We start from the raw sequence: 20766 nt of genomic DNA, 5'->3' as shown, positions 1-20766 counted from the left end.
AGAGACAGAGAGAGAGAGAGAGAGAGAGAGAGAGAGAGAGAGAGACAGCTTCTGTCATGGATAAAAGGTCACTTTTTATTTGTAGCATACTTTTTATGGCAACTACAGACTGGAGAATAGTGCGTGTTCAGGAGAGCTGATATGTCTCATGGGATACCCACAGATAGCAAACATTGTGGTTGAAACCTCTTTTCCATTATTTAACTATCACCATTAGCTGTATTTTTTAAATTACAGCAGTGCACTTAGGTACAATGTTTTAAAAATCACTTTTTCAGCCTAAGACAGCTACTTCAAATATTTAACCAGGCCAGAAGCACTGTCATTGGCTAGAATCTCTGCTTGTCACAGAAACCCATAAGGACTTTCTGATTTTGCTCCAAAGCTTCTAATTTACAAAACTTTCACTACTGTTCACACATAACTGCTATACTCTGCAAAAGACTAACATTGCAAATCTGTGATGCTAACTGGTCCATTAATTCCAATACAGAAACAATCTCTTCTGTTAAACCTGGTAGACACAGAGATTTATCCCTATTCATAAATAATGAGGAATCCCCAATGATGGATGCTTATCATTTGTAATCCTTAATTGCCCAAGATTTTCAGTTAAACAGAGCCAACATTTATTGTAATAATCCCTACATTATTTCAAGCATAAAACTGTCAGGTGCAGTTGCAAAATATATGTAAGCAGCTAATGAAGTATCTTCAAAAGACTTGTGATATTTTATTGATATAGTACTCTTCTTTAATGTATGACAGATATCACAATGCATACGTTTTTTATCTTTATGAGTAAATATGAACATTGCACCTTTAGAACAAGAATTCTGTAATGCTGTGAGCTTCTTCTGCTTCATTCCTGAATGTCTTATTCTTACAATTTTATGGTGGTAATGCAAACCCACAAGATACAATTACAGTTGTCATGAAACAGTAGATTTTATGGTGAATGAATGATAGGAGCAAGTGCCTGCAAAGAAACTGAAAACTCATTCTAAGCTAATCTTCTATGTGAATAACTCATTCACCCACATAAGCAAATTCAGCGTAATACATGCATGCAAAGTAGCAAGCTGCACCCAATCTGCAAATTATCTAAATGTGCATATTGTCTCAGATAATGGAAACTGTCATTCAAGTTTAGCAAAGAAAATTAATTTGTTTAGGTACTTAAAGAATCAGTAAAATGTCACATAAACATGGTTAAAACAATCTTATGAACTATTTTAATGACAATGTCACTGCTAACCAAAAACAGAAGGAGGCAGGGGTATCAAACTGAAAGTTTGCCAAGTTTGGCAATGCTTGTACCACTATATGATTTAGGATGGATTAAAGAACATGAAGGGGAAGCTTTGCACAAAAATAAAGGAAGAAAAATACACAGTTGGCAAAATATGCATATCTAGAAAAAAGTAAAAATTGGGACTAGGAGACCAGATACGAACCAAAAGGACTGGTCATGTGTGGGCATAGGTCAGGGATGGAACACTCAGGGTTATTGATGCAGGACTGAAGAAAAGGCAAAAAGATAATAAAAAATAATAAGAGGTAAAGTTATGCAAGGAAGTACAGCAGCTGCCCTGGCACTATGGGATAAAGCCCTACCTATGGCCCCAGTGACCTAGGTTTGATTAGCAAGTCAGGTGTCTGAGGTGCTGGCAGGAAGGGTAGGGTATGCCCATACCAGGGGTAAAGGCATTTGTGTAGGTATTTCCTGTGTGGAAACTTGGTCCATAGAGAGGAGCACCCATTGGATATAACCAGGTGATTGCAGGCCAGGGAGGACCAAGGGATAGGTCATAAGTGAACCCTGGTGGAAATATTTAATGTCATGACCACCAGGGTGTCTTTAGGTTGCACACTGGCCCCAGCTTGATAAATGAGAAAGTCCATGGGGGTCTAATGGAATAGTCCAACGGCTGTAGGAGAGGCTGGCATACCTGGGGATAGATGAAGGGACTGGGCTAAAGAATGAGTGAAGCAGATGAGAAACCAAGCAAAAAAAAAAAGAAAAAGGAAAAAGAAATCTATGCAAGCAAGTGAGGGATGCAATTAGGCAAAAACAGAGAGTGCATGCAGAAATGGAACATGGTAAAGAGATAGACTATGTACTCTACAAGGTTGCAAACAAATGTCATTTTAGAAAACTTGTAAGCTGAATGAAAGCTAGCAGGCTCAGGAAGGATAGCAAAGACATCTTTAGGAACATTTCGGAGAGAAGAAAAAGACGGTAGTAATCGGACCAGGCTAAGCAAGTATTGGAAGAAGGACACAGATAATAAGGTGAGAGTCTATGCTCTGCCTTAGTAGTGAAGGTAAAGAAGGAAAAAGTACAAGGGCATGATAGAGCAAGGATAGAATGGAGAAAGGGGAATACGTGTAGAATGGTGCAGGTGAACAATGGGCATTCAGAAGTACACAGAAGACTGTTTGCCTAAAGTAATGACAAGTATAAAGACCAGATGAGCTGTCCCTCCCCCTCCAAATACTGAAACACTTGGTCATACTGTTGGCTAATACACCAACAGAGATCTTCAACAGGTCAATTTTTACTACATAAGTATCACAAGATTTGAAGTTGGCAAAGTCTGGTCCTCTGTAAGGAGAGACTGGAAACAATCCAAAAAAATAGAAACAAATCATCCTGAGATAAGTAATGAAGGATGTCATGGAAAATTTGCGAGAGGAATCCCAGTTGTTTGCCTAAGACACAATGATAGTCACAACAGCAGCCAACACTGACTCATGCACAGAAATACTTGGTAGCCAGATCTAATTCAGTCTTTATATATGAGAAATGGGAACACTTGTTAAGAAAGTGTTTGCAGAAATTGTGTACCTGGGTTCTGTAAAGCCATCAGTATCATTGCACATAATCAATACTAGGTAAACCTGCAGAGTGAGAGGTAGAATAGAATATGAGGAAGTGCTTGGGTGCTTTTCTGATGAATAAGATATACAGGATAACAAGATAGGAATGTTTTCAGCAGCAAGACATATGATCAGTGTGTCCCAACAGAAGTCTGTTATGGTGTTGTTTTCTTCAGTATGTTTGTCAGAGACATAGTTTATGATACAGTAGATGAGAAACCTCTATGAAAATGGTGATGTCATAGAAAAGCTGGCAAGCTTGGCCAGACTGTTAAATTAATTCTAAAGGACACAGGCATTGTTACCTTGCCCTGTTACCTTCCACCTAGATGCTAACAGCAATCCTGTTAGGCTGGTTAGAAAATGAGGAGTAGATAAAGTCTGTTTCCTGTCCCTGGACCCTTAGGGGGGTGTCCACAACAGCTCTTTCCACTCAGTTACCCACCTTAGTATAATTTATCTGAGTTCTAGTCTCTGACAGCACTCTTAACAAAATGTCATTTAACATGGTCCCTTCCCCACTAGGATACAAATGCCCATCTTCCCTGGCCAGCACCATTGGATTCCCAAGCACTATTTGAAATAAGGTCACATGGACTGTTACTGGAGCTCTGTCCTTCTATGCCACCAGGCTTACTATAAGCTAAGTTGTGCCTGTAGTCTTAGTTTCATCACACCGTACTGTTCCTTCCTCCTTTTTCGCTGTATTGTCCTGTAGTAATGATGTTATCTTCAGCTGTAATATTTTCTGTTGTTCGCCACTTCTTCAGTTCTAATGGTCTCATTTACTTCCTTCCACCCTCACTGCAGAGCTACCTTAGTGATTTGCAATCACCAGAGTATGATCTAAAACAGATTTGTCTGATATTCCCACTGTCTCAAGTTTGGTCTCCAAATGACCTCACAAAACATCCATCCATACTGCTGGCCTGGGCAAAGCTGCTTTTGTTTAATGTATCCCCATTGTTCAGCTAATGCTTCTTCTATAAGCCATACCTACACCTACACCCCCTATGTTTAAATTCTCCTTTCTGTTATAGGAGATTTTTTTTCCAGAAAGGTTGGCTCAGTGGTGATATTAAAATCTCCCTCTATATTTTTCTATTTCTGAATTCAAATCCTACTTTTCTCAGATGTGCTAATATTTCTTAAAAAAAAAAAAAAAAACAAACTTGCATCCTCTGTATTTGGGGCCTAAATACTTCCTGTCATCATCCTGACTTCTTTCTTAACTAGATAAACCATCTTCCCTCTGTGGTTCTCTTCATCAGCTACTTGCATTCCCTGTCCAAACAAACAGCAAATGGCAAGTCTCATTTTTGTATCTCCCAGCATTCGTCCAAGATCATGTTTTTGTAAATTACATCAACTGACTATCCAATGTCAAACAGTTTTCATCTGATGGAATGAGAACACCCACTGAGTTTCACATTATCACCAGAATGTAATTATATTCTCCTTCCCCTCCCACTATACACCTCTGCAAGACTACTTCTACTGAAAATTATTTGTTGTCTACAATCTGTGCATTTCTTATTCCAAGTTAGATGTCAATTTGTTTGTCAAATCTACACTTGTTTCCCTCCACCATATTATACCAGTGTCCATAGAGAATTGAAGCAGCCCATGGCTGCTGACTGTGTTCAATATCTCCCTTTTTGGTTCCTGCATTATCAAATGTCACTCAAATGTCATACAGTGTCCCGTATGTTTCATTGTGTTCCCATCATTGCAATGAACATCCATTTGGATAATGAATGCTGGGGGTGGTGCTTCATATCAAAATAACAGCAGAATGGTCAAACTGTTGATGGAATGTTGCATTGAGAAAGTGAGCGGGGTTGGAGGAGTTGAAAGTGTGTGTGTGTGTGTGTGTGTGTGTGTGTGTGTGTTTGTGTGTGTGTGCGCGTGTGTGCGTGTGTGTGTGTGTGTGTGTGTGTGTGTGTGTGTGTGTGTGTGTGTGTGTGTGTGTGTGTGTGTGTGTGTGTGTGTGTGTGTGTGTGTGTGTGTGTGTGTGTGTGTGTGTGTGTGTGTGTGTGTGTGTGTGTGTGAGGGTTAGGGTTGGGGATAGGTTTTGTATATTTCTCTGCGAGTGTGTATATTTTAGGGTTAAAGTTAAGGTTAAGTAAGCAGATAGATGTAGTGTTGTTAGTGTGTGTTTGTGCATGTTTGTGTGTGTCAAAGTGGCAGAGTTACAGGAAGATTTTTATTAAGGTAGGGTGTAGGGGTAGAGTTGGAGAAGGGACAGTGTTCGGGTTAAGGTAAGTACCCATTACTAAGGGGGTGTAGTGGGGCAGTGTTGAACATTCTTCTTTGCTCCTGCATTTTACAGAAACTTCTTCCCCAGTAGTTTGCTTGTTTATCCTACTGAATCCTGCGACAAAGATACTCATCACTAGTTATGAGTAAGAAAAGTGGTCCAATGTTTCACCGACATCAGGCTTCAAATGTATGTTCCCCACAGAAAGTCATTCAGAGGTTAATCAGATGTGCATAAATCGGTGTGTTAATATCCCACCCATAACTGTGGGATATTAGATGACATACAATATACACCGATTATCAAGGGTATCTAGAGAATTACTTCAACTTTCCTAACTAAAGCTTGGTGACAGCATGATTAATTAGTCTGCTAACAACAGATAATCCTGCTAAACTGGCTAAAATAAAGCATGCAACAAACAACAGTATTCATAATGATCAACAATTAACATTACTTATGCATTGTATGTTACTAATATATAAAGGAGATAACACCCCCCATGACCTTATACCCCAGCACTTCAGGGCGTCTATATTATCTTGTCGAAAGATGACAATATCGAACGACATAAACATTGAAAATGCCGTACATCGAAACTGTTCTTGTGGGGGTTGCTCCCCCCACACCCCCCGCTAATTATATACACCAACTCTGAGATCGCACTACAGTGAGGAAAGAGCAAAATTTCTAATCCCCACTGTACCATGATTCCGCAACAACACTTTCAATGTACAGCATTTATGACATTATTGCCGTTCTATATTTTCAATATGCGATAAGGTGAAGTAGACCCCCCCCCCTCAGGTATAGTCTATAATTGGTATAACATGCCTAAGAGGTTAGTTCTTCCCAATAACTCTGTTCATGTTTAGCTCAAACTCAAAGTGCTAACAACAAACTAATAACAAACTGCTCTTCAAAACCACTTCTTCTCCAGCTGGATTTGTAACTGCTGTGATTGCTCCTCCACTATTACTTAATTTGTCCACTGAACTTGGTCAGTCCTTCTCTTGTCCCAGAATTTTTTTTTCTTATCTCCTGCACTAATATGTTATATGTGCTGCCAAACTCTTTCTTTAACTTACCTCTATTTTTCAACCCTCCCACCTCTCCTAGACAACTGCTACCTTTTACTGACTCATCATTAACATTCAGACTACTTACAATTTATACTCCATGTATTCCTTGTATTTGTCTAATGCCTTATGGATGTTGCTCAAACCAACAATCCATTGTTGTAAATACTGTACCTACTCACTTGTAATTATGATCTTTATGCATTTGATTGCTCATTTTGTATAATTTTTGAGCAACTTTATTTTGTGTAAATATTGTAAACTGTCTTTAGAATCTACTATGTTTGCTTATGTATAACTTGGAGACTTTTTCCCTGAGCCTCCACTGAAAATTGGCTTTTCCTGGCCCAGTGGATTTTCTTGGTAAACAAATGCCAATAAAATAAAATAAATAATAAACTTGTAATACAAAAACATACTCTAAACATGTTCATGTTTAGACTAAAGTTGTGTGTAGGATAGTATCTGGAGAATTTAATCCTTCTTTACAGGTTCAGTGACGTTCTTGCTGGATAAACAAGCATCAACATTTTGCCATCTGATTTGGTGGACTTGAGATTAATTCATGTGTCAAGAAACCCTTTGTTCTTATTGGATTGTTTGTCAGTTGCATCACACACAGGGAGACACCTATTCTCTGGTTTCCAGAGCTCAGACTTACCCATTTCTCTTAAATGCCATCTATTCATGGACCTGTCCATTACCTCTACTTAAAAGTGAAGCTTCTTCTTTGGCTTAAATGGGGATATTTCGCTATCCTTAATTCAGACAGTTGTTGTTGTCCAGGCCTCAACTTTTTTTTTTTTTTTTACTCAACAGATTTTTATTTTTTTTTATGTTTATGAGTAAATTGTGATACATGTCCACAATGAGAAGCCAGCAACCAAATAGGATCCAGTAAAAAATATAATTTATTGTGAAAACAGCATCAAAAATAGCTCAGACTGGTTTCGGCTGACAAGCCACACAGAGCCTTCTTCAGTGACAATAGACAACTAAAATGATGCATTTAAATAGTGACAAGATCACGTCCTATTGGTTCAATTAGAATTGCTCATTAAGTCCAGGTGCAAACAAAGCACCTAACTTAGTAATCCATTTCTTTTCCTTGGAATCTAACAATGAATGCCATCCTGTTTTATTAAATCTTGTACCCTTGATTAAGTCAATAATCATAAAAGAAAATTTGGCAGTGTGATGTTTGGTGGTATGTTTATAAAGAGCGTTATTAATCTTCTTATTTTTAATATTGCTCATGTGTTCAGAAATGCACAGTCTTAAAGGCCGAGAGGTTTGGCCAACATAAAATGAACCACAACTGCATGTTGCCAGATAAATTAACCATTCACTACTACAATTTGCAAAAAATGATAGTTTATAAACTTTGGAACAATTCCTGCTTGTAAATTCCTTTGATTTGAAAATTTTGTCACAATTGCTACAGTGACCACATGGGAAACAGCCCACTAGCTTTTCACCAGTCAAAGTTGTTTGTACTGAATCAGTGCTACTGGTAAAGTGTGTGTGTTTATAATGATTAAAATATGAAGCCAAGTTTTTATCTTTCCGAAATGAGAATAGACATTTTTCAGGTAATACATCTGATAATTCAGGAATATTGGACAAAATGTTCCAGTTTTTCTGAACACTGTCCATAAGTAAATTTGAATTTCTGGCATAAGTTGTAACAAACCTTAATGGCTGTACAGTCCTCTGATCTTTGGCTTTATATTGGAGAAAATCCTCTCTAGGTAAAGAATTAACCCAATTGCTAGCAGCAAGAACGTGTCCCATGGGATAGCCCCTGTCACGAAATCTATTGATTAAATCACATCTGTCTTTCTCAAAAACATCCTGCTGGGAACATATTCGTTTTAAACGTATAAATTGTGACTTAGGTATGTTTTTGGCAATGTGCGGTGGACGAAAACTGGAGGCGTGAAGGACTGTATTGTATTCAGGATATTTTCTGAATACCTGGGTACTGAGGGTATGATCTTGTTGTCTAGTGATCAGGACATCATAAAACGTGATTGTTTCAGCATGATAATTGACAGTAAACTCTATGCCCCATATAGTATCATTCAAATATGAAACAAACTCAGTTAAATATTCAACATCAGCCCTCCACACCATCCAGCAATCATCCAAATACCACCTCCAAATATCGATTTCTGGCAAAAAGATGTTGTGGCTAGTGTTGTAAATGATATGTTCCTCTATGTATGCCATAAAAAGGTCAGCATAAATGGGAGCAAAAGATGCTCCCATTGCTGTACCTTTGATTTGCCAATAACAAATGTCTCTGTAGAAAAAGACATTGCTGGTTAGAACAAGTTCTGCCAAGCCAACAAGAAAAGAATTGAAATCCTCTTCATAAATGTGGGCAATCTTAAGCCAATAAGATAAAGCCTCCAATCCTGCTGAATGTGGAATATTTGTGTACAAAGAACTGACGTCCAATGTGCACATCAACCAACCAGATTCCAATTGTGCCTCAGATATAATCTGTAAAAATTCTGTTGTGTCTTGTAGTCGAGAACGAACATGGGTCAACAAAGGCTTGAGATGTCTGGTCAGAAACAAAGATAGAGGTTCAGTAAGGTAACCCCTACCCGAAACAATGGGTCTACCTGGTGGATGTACAGGGTCTTTGTGAATTTTGGGAAGGAAATAGATGTATTGATTAATAGGGTCACTGATTGTCAATTGTTGTAAAGTGGAAATGGTTATGAGGCCAGTATCCCTGGCAATGGTCATGAATTCATCAATCTGTTGCTTGAATCTATGCGTAGGATTCAGACACATTTCAGCATTGTGTCTTTTGTTTGATAGTTGTCTCATTGCCTCCTTGTCATAGTCCGACCAATTCATGACCACTACAGCCCCGCCCTTGTCTGCTGAAATAATAACCAGATCCTTGTTTTGTTGTAATTCCTCGATGGCTTGTTTCTCCCTAAGTGATAAATTGTTAGATTTAAAATGAGTCTCCGAACTATAAAAGTGTAGATCTTTGAGAATCATATTCTGAAATAAATGTACAACAGGATGCATTGGTGGAAGATACTTGGATTTATGATAAATAAATTTGTTTTGATCATAACTTGTATCCCCATCCCCAAACTGTAATTTCAAATTTACACTTCTACAAAAAGACAAAACATCCTGAACCAAATGATCTTCAGAAGTAACAAAACCAGGGATGAAATTTAAGCCTTTATTGAGAACAGCCAGCTGTATTGATGACAAGGTGAAATCAGACAAGTTAAGAACATTTGAATTATCAATGCTTACTTCTGTGTTACCATTTGTAACAGACCCTGAATATCCTCTACTCTTTTTGTGTTTCCTACCTCCACGCTTATACTTCCCCCTAAAGGGGTAAAGCCCTGTATTCTTTTGGGGTTTGGTAGATCCGATGCTGGCTGCATGTCACTGTCTGTAAATGAAGACAGATCAGTGGATGAGCCATCTGTATTATTTTTGTTCCGTAAAATTGATCTGGGTCTCTTCCTTCTAGGTGTTTTACCCGGGTAAGGGTTAAAACGGACTTGTTTAGATGGAAAACTGAAAGGGTTGGATCTCTGATAATCATTTAAATCACATTTGAATTTCTTTGTTTTCTTAGATTTCTACTGCTCTTCAAGAGTGGTGAGATCATTAGTAACTTTGTTGAGGTTTTTCTTAAAAAATATTTCACCTTCAAATTTGTTCACATCATTGCACAAGTCCGTAACCATATTTATTTCTGAATCAATTATTCTGTCATAATATTTGTCCAAAGCTTCAACAAATGACATGGTGGCATGCTGCTGGATTTTGGACCATTGCTGGTTAAGTTCTTCATCAACCTGCCCTACATGTGGTTGAATTCTAATTCTAAGACCCCTTGGTGTAATGCCTTTCACGATATAGGCTTTAAAAAGTTTGGAATGCCAGATGTTAGATCTTAACAACTTTAAATGTTTATATAAGTTATCAAAAGCCAAACTGCATGTTGTTTCAGGTCCTAAGGGGTCATTAGAATTGTTACCACTTGGCCCTAGGCCAACACCAAATGCACTTAAATCTGCTCTATCTGCAGAAAGCCCTGAAACCAAATTTAAAAGATCCATTATTTTTTGGTCAAATGACAATAATGGCTATATAAAAATATGCCACGTCAAAAATAAGGAACAATAGTAGCTATGATAGACAACAAATCCCTGTCTGATAATGCTACGTTCCCATTGATCAACCAAATTGAATATATAATCAGAATATCGAAACGGACTGTGCAATGATGTCAAAAATGTATTTAAAAAATATATATATAATGTAAAAAAATGATGTCACCAAAATTGAGAGAATGAATGATATTAAGAAAAATCCTGAATCCAACTCTAGCGTTTTCAAAAACAGCCCTGATCTGGGTTACAAATAATAACTGATATAGTACAACAATTGGGTTGCTTGCAATGAAGTCCATAAATTACAGTTGGACACAATAAAACTTGTTATATATCTGGGCCTGTGTAATTCACTGGATAAAGAGAAACTGATCTAGAAAAAATGATAATAATATTCAACAATATTGAAAACTATATCTAATGAAAGACACAAAAATGTGTAACTTCCCACATAGACCCAATGATTTCCAGAGAAACCCGAACCCAGGTAATAATACTAAATAAAGCATCTACCAATGTAATCTTATAATATGCTAGTACAACCACTTTTGATAAATCAGTAGTCTGACCAATAGTACATGCACACTGATAATAAACATAAGGATATACAAAGTTCTAATTATTCATATAATCATTGGGTATTGAAAAAATAGTCATCTAATATTGATTGTTCTATTTAGACTGAAGGTGATGCACAACAATATAAGTAAGCAACACCCAAGACATTAATGATACCCTATGAGCTAAACATAAATTAGTGTAAAGTCAGACAATACTATAATTAGCTAGAACGAATGACCAGCATCAATTATACATAAGTGTTAAGTATAATGTAAATCAAAAAATATTCATATCACAATAACAAAAGTGATCAAATGAATCAATGTGTTGAATCTAGTGTCTATTCTGTAAAGCTGGAATGAATAAATACTAGTGTTAAACTGGTAAATACTTATCAGTATCACAAAATCACAAAATCATGAGACACAATAAAGCTTAGCCTCCATAATAGTGACAAGCATTTTAGTGAACAAAAAAACATTAAGTTATAAACTGCAGAATTATAAGCAAGACCATACATCCGCAAAAGATCTGTCCAAAACCGCTGATGTTCAATTTTTTGATTGGCATAAATTGTGATACAGTTACTATTAATTACAGATCAAGTTAACAGAAGTAGTTAATAATCATAACAATATGTACAATATTTACAAATGGTCCAATGAAAGGAAACAGAGAGAAAAAAAAACCACATATGACTTAAAGGAATGTCAGGCCTCAACTTTTGATATGAAGATAATGTATTAATTTACACATGTCATATTTAGCCTGGCTGAATAGGTTGGAAACAGTGATATTTATTATTTTCCTTTCTTAACAAACAAAAGTCTAGCTCTCAGTCTTGTTCCATAAAGAGTAAGATACATCCTCAATTACCTTAACAGCAATGCTTTATATAAAATTAATTTATGCTGTTTGGAATCACATGTGAGCATACCTGTGAGATACACCATCAGGCTTTTATGCTCTTCTCAGTATATCTCTCACTATCAACATAATTAAAAAATGCCTGCAGGAATTTTACTTTTCCTCTGTTTAAGATATTTATTATGGATTTTAGGTTTTCTTCTAGGTGTGTTTCAGGAACACCAGGAAACCATGTTGGAATTCAGAAAACTCATTATCACTCATGTAAATTGCCTACCACAGGTATAGCATTTTACATGACCCATAAAAAAGTGATTCAGAGGCAACTTTAGCCACAGTGAGGAATACCTTATTATCAGCTCATTTGTACATCTCTGCATCACATTCTTCTATAACTAACACTGTTAGTCCTGGGATGGTAGTCATGTACCCTAGCAGCCCACGTATTGGGGTTGACTCAAGCAATCCCCACAGTCGCACCAAACATTCAGAAAGACACTCACACACACGCACGCATGCATGCACACGCGCACGCACACACACACACACACACACACACACACACACACACACACACACACACACGCGCACGCACCAAGATCTTGAACTAAAACACTTGTCTGCCTTTTTAACTGGCTTTCCTTGAGCTAGAACAGTCTGTTAGCTTAAATCATTTTGCAAAAGTGTGAATAGTACAAAATGAAACTAAACAGCTCAGACATAGTGCTCTGGTTAAAGGTCAAATTTAAGCCATTCTTGCTGTTTAGTTAATTAAAGTGATCTCTACCCTTTTTTAAGCTAGAATGATTTGTATAATCTGTATTGAATAATTTTTATAATTTTTTATTCCTTTAAAAAGTGATATTATTGAAAACTAAATTTATATGAACATGAACTTATGTACAGAGTCACATATGTATACATTTCACCTACAAAGCATTACAACTATACCACTTGTAATATAAAATAAAATCATAGAATAAGTTATGTGAAAAAAAGCAATTAAAATGGAAGTAAGTCTGCTACTGTTGAAACTTTAATTTTGCTGGAAATATAAACCCTCTTCTAGATATCTTAGGATAGAATTTCATAGAATTCCCAGTTTTTAGTCTTATCATTTGTTTTGTTCCCCATGTAAATTGTGGTTATGTAGTAAGTTATTGAAGATTGAAGTCACTAGATAATGGCAGGTGTTAAAATGTAGTGCATCATATCCTTCAGGACTTGTAGGTGGATTTAAATCTTGTTGTTCTAGCAATATTCCAATGTTTATAACAATATTTAAAATTTACTCTCTATTATTTTAAATCTGTTCAGTTATTGTGATAAGAGTTTGAGAGGTATGACATATAGGAACTGTCATAATGATGTGATTTAATTTTACAGTTAAGGTACTTGATTAATTAGTATCATTTATGTGACTAGAAGTATCCTGTGAGAAAAAAATGTACTGTGTTCCACTCTCTCTCTCTCTCTCTCTCTCTCTCTCACTACTGGCTTATAATTAAAATACTGTGTTTTCTTTTATGTAACTGTATATGATAACTGTATCAGTTCACATTTTGCAGTGATATTTACTTGCCAAGTAATGAGCTGATGGCAACTCAGGAGGATGTAACAGTGTCCATAGCACTATTAAGGGAAAAAGTATTTATCTAGTTTCTTCATCATTTTTCCACAGATAAGTGAAAATACCTTCTTGATCATCCTCTGAAGATGGTTAATGTTTAGTTTTACTAACCCAGTTAACAAAAATGAGTAAATAAATGCACTTTGTTTGAGCAAAGAGTATTAGAAACAGTTAACAATTATCATCGGTGCGTCTTTGACTTAAGTTGTAAATAGATATATTACATTTAATTTTAGTGTCAGCTTAAAGCTATTGAATATTTATATTCTTTCAATTTCATAGATTTTAGTACTGAAGCAGCCTTACTGTTACGTTTGTTTTACTCTGTCATAGAAATTTTATTATATTTCCAAATATATATTTTAAGTAGCGGTTCCCTTACTGTGATAGGACTGGTTTATATTTTTATATTATTTAGTTGAATAGCTCTTAAGTCCCCTGATATGTATTAATACTAAATGTACATTAGGTGTCAATTAAAATTGGAGTTTTTTATAAAAAATAATGTCGTAATTATTTAACAATACACTCAAATAAAAAAGTTTAATGCCTTTTGCTTTGTCTCAAGAATAATTGATTTATATATTATAATTTTACCAAGTTTGACCAAATCAGTGTCCTAAATTTAAGGGTGTGAACTAGGTATAAAATGTATATTGCGAAAAGACACAATGTCGCAATAAGTCACTTTCTGACAAAAAACATAAAAAAATTAGATAGATAGACTTAGGGAAGAGTTAGATAGGGTAATTAGAGGGTACACTTGAATGGATTGGCTATTCAAGGGTGGGGGTTCTTTTCTCCCCATAGATTGTTTAGATTGTTTTTTGAATCAAAATGTGATGTACTACTTGTTCATCATCTTCTTTTGGCTGTTCCCATTAGGGGTCACCACAGCAGATCATCTGTTTCCATTTCTTCCTGTCCTCTGCATCTTGCTCTGTCACACCAACCACCTGCATGTCCTCTCTCACCACATCCATAAACCTTATTTTAGGTCTTCCTCTTTTCCTGTTACCTGGTAGCTTCATCCTTAGCATCTTTTTCCCAATATAGTCAGCATCCCTCCTCAGCACATGTCCAGACCAATGTAATCTTGCCTCTCTGGCTTTGTCTCCAAACCTTCCAACTTGGGCTGACCCTCTGATATACATATTCCTGATCCTGTCCACCCTCATCACACCCAGTGCAAATCTTGACATCTTTAACTCTGCCACATCCAGCTCTAACTCCTGCCTTTTTGTCAGTGCCACTGTCTCCAACCCGTATAACATAGCTGGTCTCACTACCCTCTTGTAGATCTTCTTTTTCACTCTTACTGGTACTCGTCTGTCACAAATCACTCCTGACACGCTTCTCCACCCACTCCATCCTGCCTGTACTCTCTTCTTCACCTCTCTTCCACACTCACCATTACTCTGAACTATTGATCCCAAATATTTAAACTCATCCACCTTCACCACCTCAACTCCTTGCATCCTCACCATTCCTCTATCCTCCCTCTCATTCACACACATATATTCTGTCTTAGTCCTGCTGACCTTCATTCCTCTTCTCTCTAGAGCATATCTCCATCACTCCAGGGTCTCCTCCACCTGTTCCCTACTCTCACTACGGATCACAATGTCATCTGCAAACATCATAGTCCATGGGGACTCCTGTCTGATCTCGTTTGTCAACCTGTCCATCACCATTGCAAATAAGAAAGGGCTCAGAGCTGATCCTTGATGTAATCCCACCTCCACCTTAAATGTATCCATCACTCCCAATGCAGACCTCACCGCTGTCACACTACCCTCGTACATATCCTGTACCACTGTTACATACTTCTCTGACACTCTCAAGTTCCTCATGCAATACCACAACTCCTCTCCAGGTACCTTGTCATATGCTTTCTCTGTCTACAAAATCACAATGCAACTCTTCTGACCTTCTCTGTACTTCTCCATCAACACTCTCAGAGAAAACATTGCATCTGTAGTGCTCTTCCTCTGCATGAAACTATACTGCTGGTCACAAATCATCACGTCCCTTCTTAACCTAGCTTTCACTACTCTTTCCCATAACTTCATGCTGTGACTGATCAATTGAATCCCTCTGTAGTTATTACAGATCTGCACATCACCCTTATTCTTAAAAATTGGTACCAATGATGTACTACCTGTTATTCTTTCTTACTGGATATCTATAAATTACAGAACTATTGTTATATTGGATGAAGCCAAGTCACTCTTATTCCTTCTGTCCTGTAAAATTACATATAGATGGCTATCTTCTTCTTTTGGCTTTTCCTGGATAGGGGTCACTACAGTGGATCACCTGTCCGCTCATGATTGGTAGTGGAGTTTTACGGTGTCGAGTTGCCAGCTCGGTGCCCAACCTTCCACAGAAGGCACACACACGCACACACTCATGCCTAGGGGCAATTTAGAGTGTTCAATCCACCTACAGCATGTCTTTGGGATGTGGGAGGAAACTGGAGCACTCAGAGGAAACCCACGTGACCATAGGGAGAACATGCAGACTCCGCACAGAAGGCACCCCAGCCAAGGATCGAACCGGAGAACCTCTTGCTGTGAGGTGACAATGCTAACCACTGCACCACCATGGCCACCCACATATAGATGGCTATGAACTTTGAAAATAATAATTTATGTATGAAATATATTTCCATTAAGGTTAATGGTTTAAACAATAAAAGTAAAAGAGGAAGTCTAATTAAATATCTGAATATCTTTAATGCACACATTATATTCTTACAGGAAACTCATCTTTTACAAGAAGATTTAAACAGATTTAATTTTAGCAATTATACAGTCTTAATAATTTCACTTTATAAACAAAAGACAAGAGGTGTTATGATTCTATGGAAAAATTCAACTTTAATGCCCAAGATTTTAAATACTTATCAAGATAAGTCTGGAATGCTTGTATGGTAATATTAGAGGTAAACAGGAAAATATGCACTCTAGTAAATGTTTATGAGATACCTAGACTACAAGTTAAAGTAGTCAAGCAGCCTACGGAAGATGCTATAAATACACACAGGAAAACAGCAGCATCAAGGGCTTTATCTGACTTCATTGACATGTTTAATATAGTGGATGTAAACACATATGCTGAATCAGATTAATTATTTTTGCATACTATTCTCATTGCCATGGTTCTCATTCAAGAACTGGCAGAGTGTACATATCCAGGGACTTAAAATTATAATGCTAGATAATGTCAAAGTAATTGCATGTCCAATTTCAGATTACCATGCCATTGCATTTGATTTAGAATTAAACTCTAGTCAAAGGTTAGCTAGTACTAAAATACCATCTTATATAAAAATTCAAAACATTTTAAAGAATTTTATATTAAAGAAATGCAAACCTTAATCTCACTGAAGACGCATCAGAGATATATGTATGAGACTCACTGAAATCATATTTATATGGCAAAACTCTAACATGGTATATTAACAAGAAAAGGCAATGGAATAAAGATTTATTGGACTTACAAACAAATATTGATAAGATATAACTTAACATTCAAAAAGGGAAACATCACTTAACTAATAAACTGTAAGAAATGAATAAAAAATTCTTAGAAATATTGCATCATAAAGCTATGATACATCTGGAGAAGATTAAACTTAGTTCTTACTCAATGAATCCTAGAAACAAGAAATAAAAAAGATAATAAAGTCAAATCAGATTAAAGAAATATATATTCCAGGCACCAAGAAAAAAGTATCCGATTTGCAAGGAATATTGGAATATTTTAAAATACATTTTCATAACATCAACTCATGAAGTATAAGAATAGAACCTTTAAACATAATAAGATCCTTTCTAAGAAAAATATCAAAACTAATTTATTAGAACAACATATAAAGTTAATTGATAAACAACAATAAATGATCTTAAATCTCATATTGATAAATTAAAGCTTAATAAAGCTTCTTGTAGAGACAATATTATTTGAGAAATGTTTAAATTGCTAACCAAAGAATCTTTAGTTCTCTTGTTCAAGGTGTTTACTCTAGTAAAGGAAGGTTTTGATATACTGCCTTCTTGGAAATATACAGTAATATGTCCATGTTGGTGTGAACCACCTGAGAAGTACCTCCCTGGACTACATGAAAAGAGACATGGAAGAGCTCTCCGATCTTGTAGCCCAGGCAGGTATGACCCTAGCCCTGAGTAGCATTCTGCCATCACCCAGAATGATGCCGCAGTGCAAGGACAAAATGATTGACTTCAACAATTGTCTAAACTTCTGGTGCCATTCTAAAGGGATCCAGAATCTGTCTGTCTGGGATGACATGGTAGACAGACCACAATGCTTTGCCAGAGATGGCCTGCACCTGTCACCCCTGGGATTCCGGATACTGGCTAAGGTTCTTGCCGCCCCTATAGTGCCTTTTTTAGGCAAGGTTCAAATGACAATTCACCACCATAACAGGAACAGGCAAGCAAAAACTGAGGGTGATGCTACTCAATGCTAGAAGTATAAATCTCAAAATGCACTCACTCGAGGCACTCCTTAAAATGGAAAACATTGATATCTGTGCAGTGACTGAGACCTGGTTCAAGGCTCCAGAGAGCACTCCTGCACTACCAGGCTATAACTCATACCACACTTTTCGGCCATGTAACCTGGACCGGAACACCAAAGGCGGTGGTGTGTCCATATTCATTAAGGATATCCACACCTCCAGGCTAGTTGCTCAGCATAATGCAGCCAAGGTTATCCAAGTGCAACTAACTCTGGGCAAAACTGCAATCCAAATTGTAGCTTGCTACAGATCACCCACCATGCCCCAGGATTCCCACTCCTCTTTTCTTGATTTACTGGAAAATATTAGGGTTCAACCAAACACCCTAATAATGGGCGATTTCACCTACCCTACCATTAACTGGGAAAACTACTCATGTACCAACTCCTTCGCTCAAAGCTTTCTGGAATTCATAAACTCTAATGCCCTGGATCATCTTACCCACACCCCCACCAGGGGCAACAATATCCTCAATCTAGTCATTACCAACATGAGTGACTGGTATTCCACACCTGAAGTCAACGCCTCATTGGTCCAATCCGACCATAAGCTAATTACCCTAGATATCCACATCCTGCCCCCACCCCCCATTAAGGAAACCATGGTAAAAAATTTCTCCAAAGCCAACTTCATGCTTCTTAAGACAGAAGTGGTGAACTTCATGACAGCCATGCAGATGGACAATACAGTTACGACTACTGAATCCTTCACAATTGTACTTTATAAGCACTTACATGAATGCATGAATCATGCTATCCCAAACAGAATCAAGATGCTATCCTCCAAAAAAAGGAAGCCAATCTGGTGGCCCCCTGCCATAAACAAACTGTACAACAGAAGGAAGAAACTGTTGCAAAAGAGAGTAAAATCCCACAAGTGGAGGAGCTCCCTGGTCAGCCTCAGTAAGAAGTTGCAATCCTTGATAAAATCCTCCAAAGCTAGTTACAAAAACAAAATCACCACTGATTCTAAATACAACCACAAAGCATTCTATAGCTATGTCAAGAATCTCAATGGCAACACTCAGATCTGCTCTGAATTACAGCGCAATGGCACTAAATATACAGACCCAACTGATATTGCCAACATCCTGGCAGATAGGTTCAGTGCTAACTTTACCCCCCCCCCCATCCCCTAAAGAGCCCATCTCTATACTGGAAGAATACAAAGTTCCTGTAATCATGGCTGCGCAGGTAAAAAACACACTCTCCAAAGCCAAGAACACATTATCCATGGGACCAGGCAACATCCCAGGTTGCATTCTACATGAACTACAGAACGAACTGGCACCCCACCTAAGTACCATGTTCAGTCATAGCCTCACCTCAGGTTTTGTGCCTGCTGAATGGCTCACAGCAATGGTTATCCCACTCCACAAGGGGGGAGCCACCACGGACCCTGGGAACTACCACCCCATTAGCCTGACGAGCCTGGTCTGCAAGGCCATGGAATGTATCATCATGAAATTTATAAACAAAGACATTGGTAATCTCCAAACTCTGGACCCCACCCAGTTTGGGTTTGTAAAAGGCAGATCATGTCTCCTAAACTTGATAGACTTCTTTGAAGCAGTCAACAAAGCCTTAGACAAGGGCAAGGTGGTTCACACAGCCTATCTAGATCTTGCCAAGGCTTTCAACACCATCACCCACTCTGGAATTATAGATAAACTCACTAAACTAGGTATAAATCCCTATGTCACAAGATGGGTTGCCAACTGGCTCACTGACAGAACCCACACTGTGAAAGTAGCAGACTCCTAATCCGACTTCAGACCAGTGACAAGTGGAGTACCACAGGGTTTAGTCCTGGGTGCTCTCCTGTTTGGTATCTACTTCTCTGAAGTACAGGCTAACACAGAAGATCTTTGGCTAATGAAGTTCGCAGATGACTGCAAACTAGGAGTCATAATAAAAACTCCTAATGATGTGGACATCCTACAAAAGTGCCTCACTGAGACAGATGCCTGGTGTCAAAGCCATGGCCTCAAGCTCAATGCCAAAAAGTGCATTGTCATCCCCTTTGGTAAAAACTATGTACCCATGAAGTACAACATAGTTGGTAGTATACTTAATACTGAAAGTGTGATAAGCGACCTTGGAACACAGGTGGACAGTAGTTTCTCCTTTGATAATCACATCGCCACAGTAGTCAGGAAATCCTTCTACATGGCACACCTCATCACAAAAGGTTTCTCATCCAGAAAAAAAGAGGTCATTGTTCCCCTCTACTCATCACTCATTATACCCATTATATAGTACAATGCCCCTTTTGGTATGTACCTTACAAGACATCTGCAACAATTGGAAAGGTCACAGAAATACCTCTCAAAGAGGATTACCGGCCTCAAACAGATGCCCTACACAGACCGTCTCAAAAAACTCCAGCTTTACTCCGTCGATTATCGCCTACTCAGAGGTGATCTCTGCCTAACATACAAAGCTATGTCAAACCCAGAACTGTTGGACATGCTCCACTTAAAGAAATCCCAATCCCTCCGAGATACACACTCTAGGGACCTAAACCTTTTCACCACAATAAACAGAACATGCTGGAGGGATAGATTCCTGTCCCAGAGACTTCCCATACTCTGGAATAAACTACCTATCTATATCAAACAAAGCTCCTCATTAGCACTCTTCAAGAAAAATCTTGATGATTGGATGGGAAATAGGAAATTCACCCCTGGGATCACCTCTGTGGTTCTGCTTGAAATGTTATTATATTTCCAAATATATATTTTAAGTAGCTATTCCCTTACTGTGATAGGA

This window comes from Protopterus annectens, chromosome 8.part0, assembly GCF_019279795.1.
Source record: "Protopterus annectens isolate FY-2018-M chromosome 8.part0, PAN1.0, whole genome shotgun sequence".
NCBI lineage: Eukaryota > Metazoa > Chordata > Ceratodontiformes > Protopteridae > Protopterus > Protopterus annectens.
The sequence above is the reverse complement of the archived record's forward strand: the minus strand, read 5'-3'. Positions refer to the sequence as shown.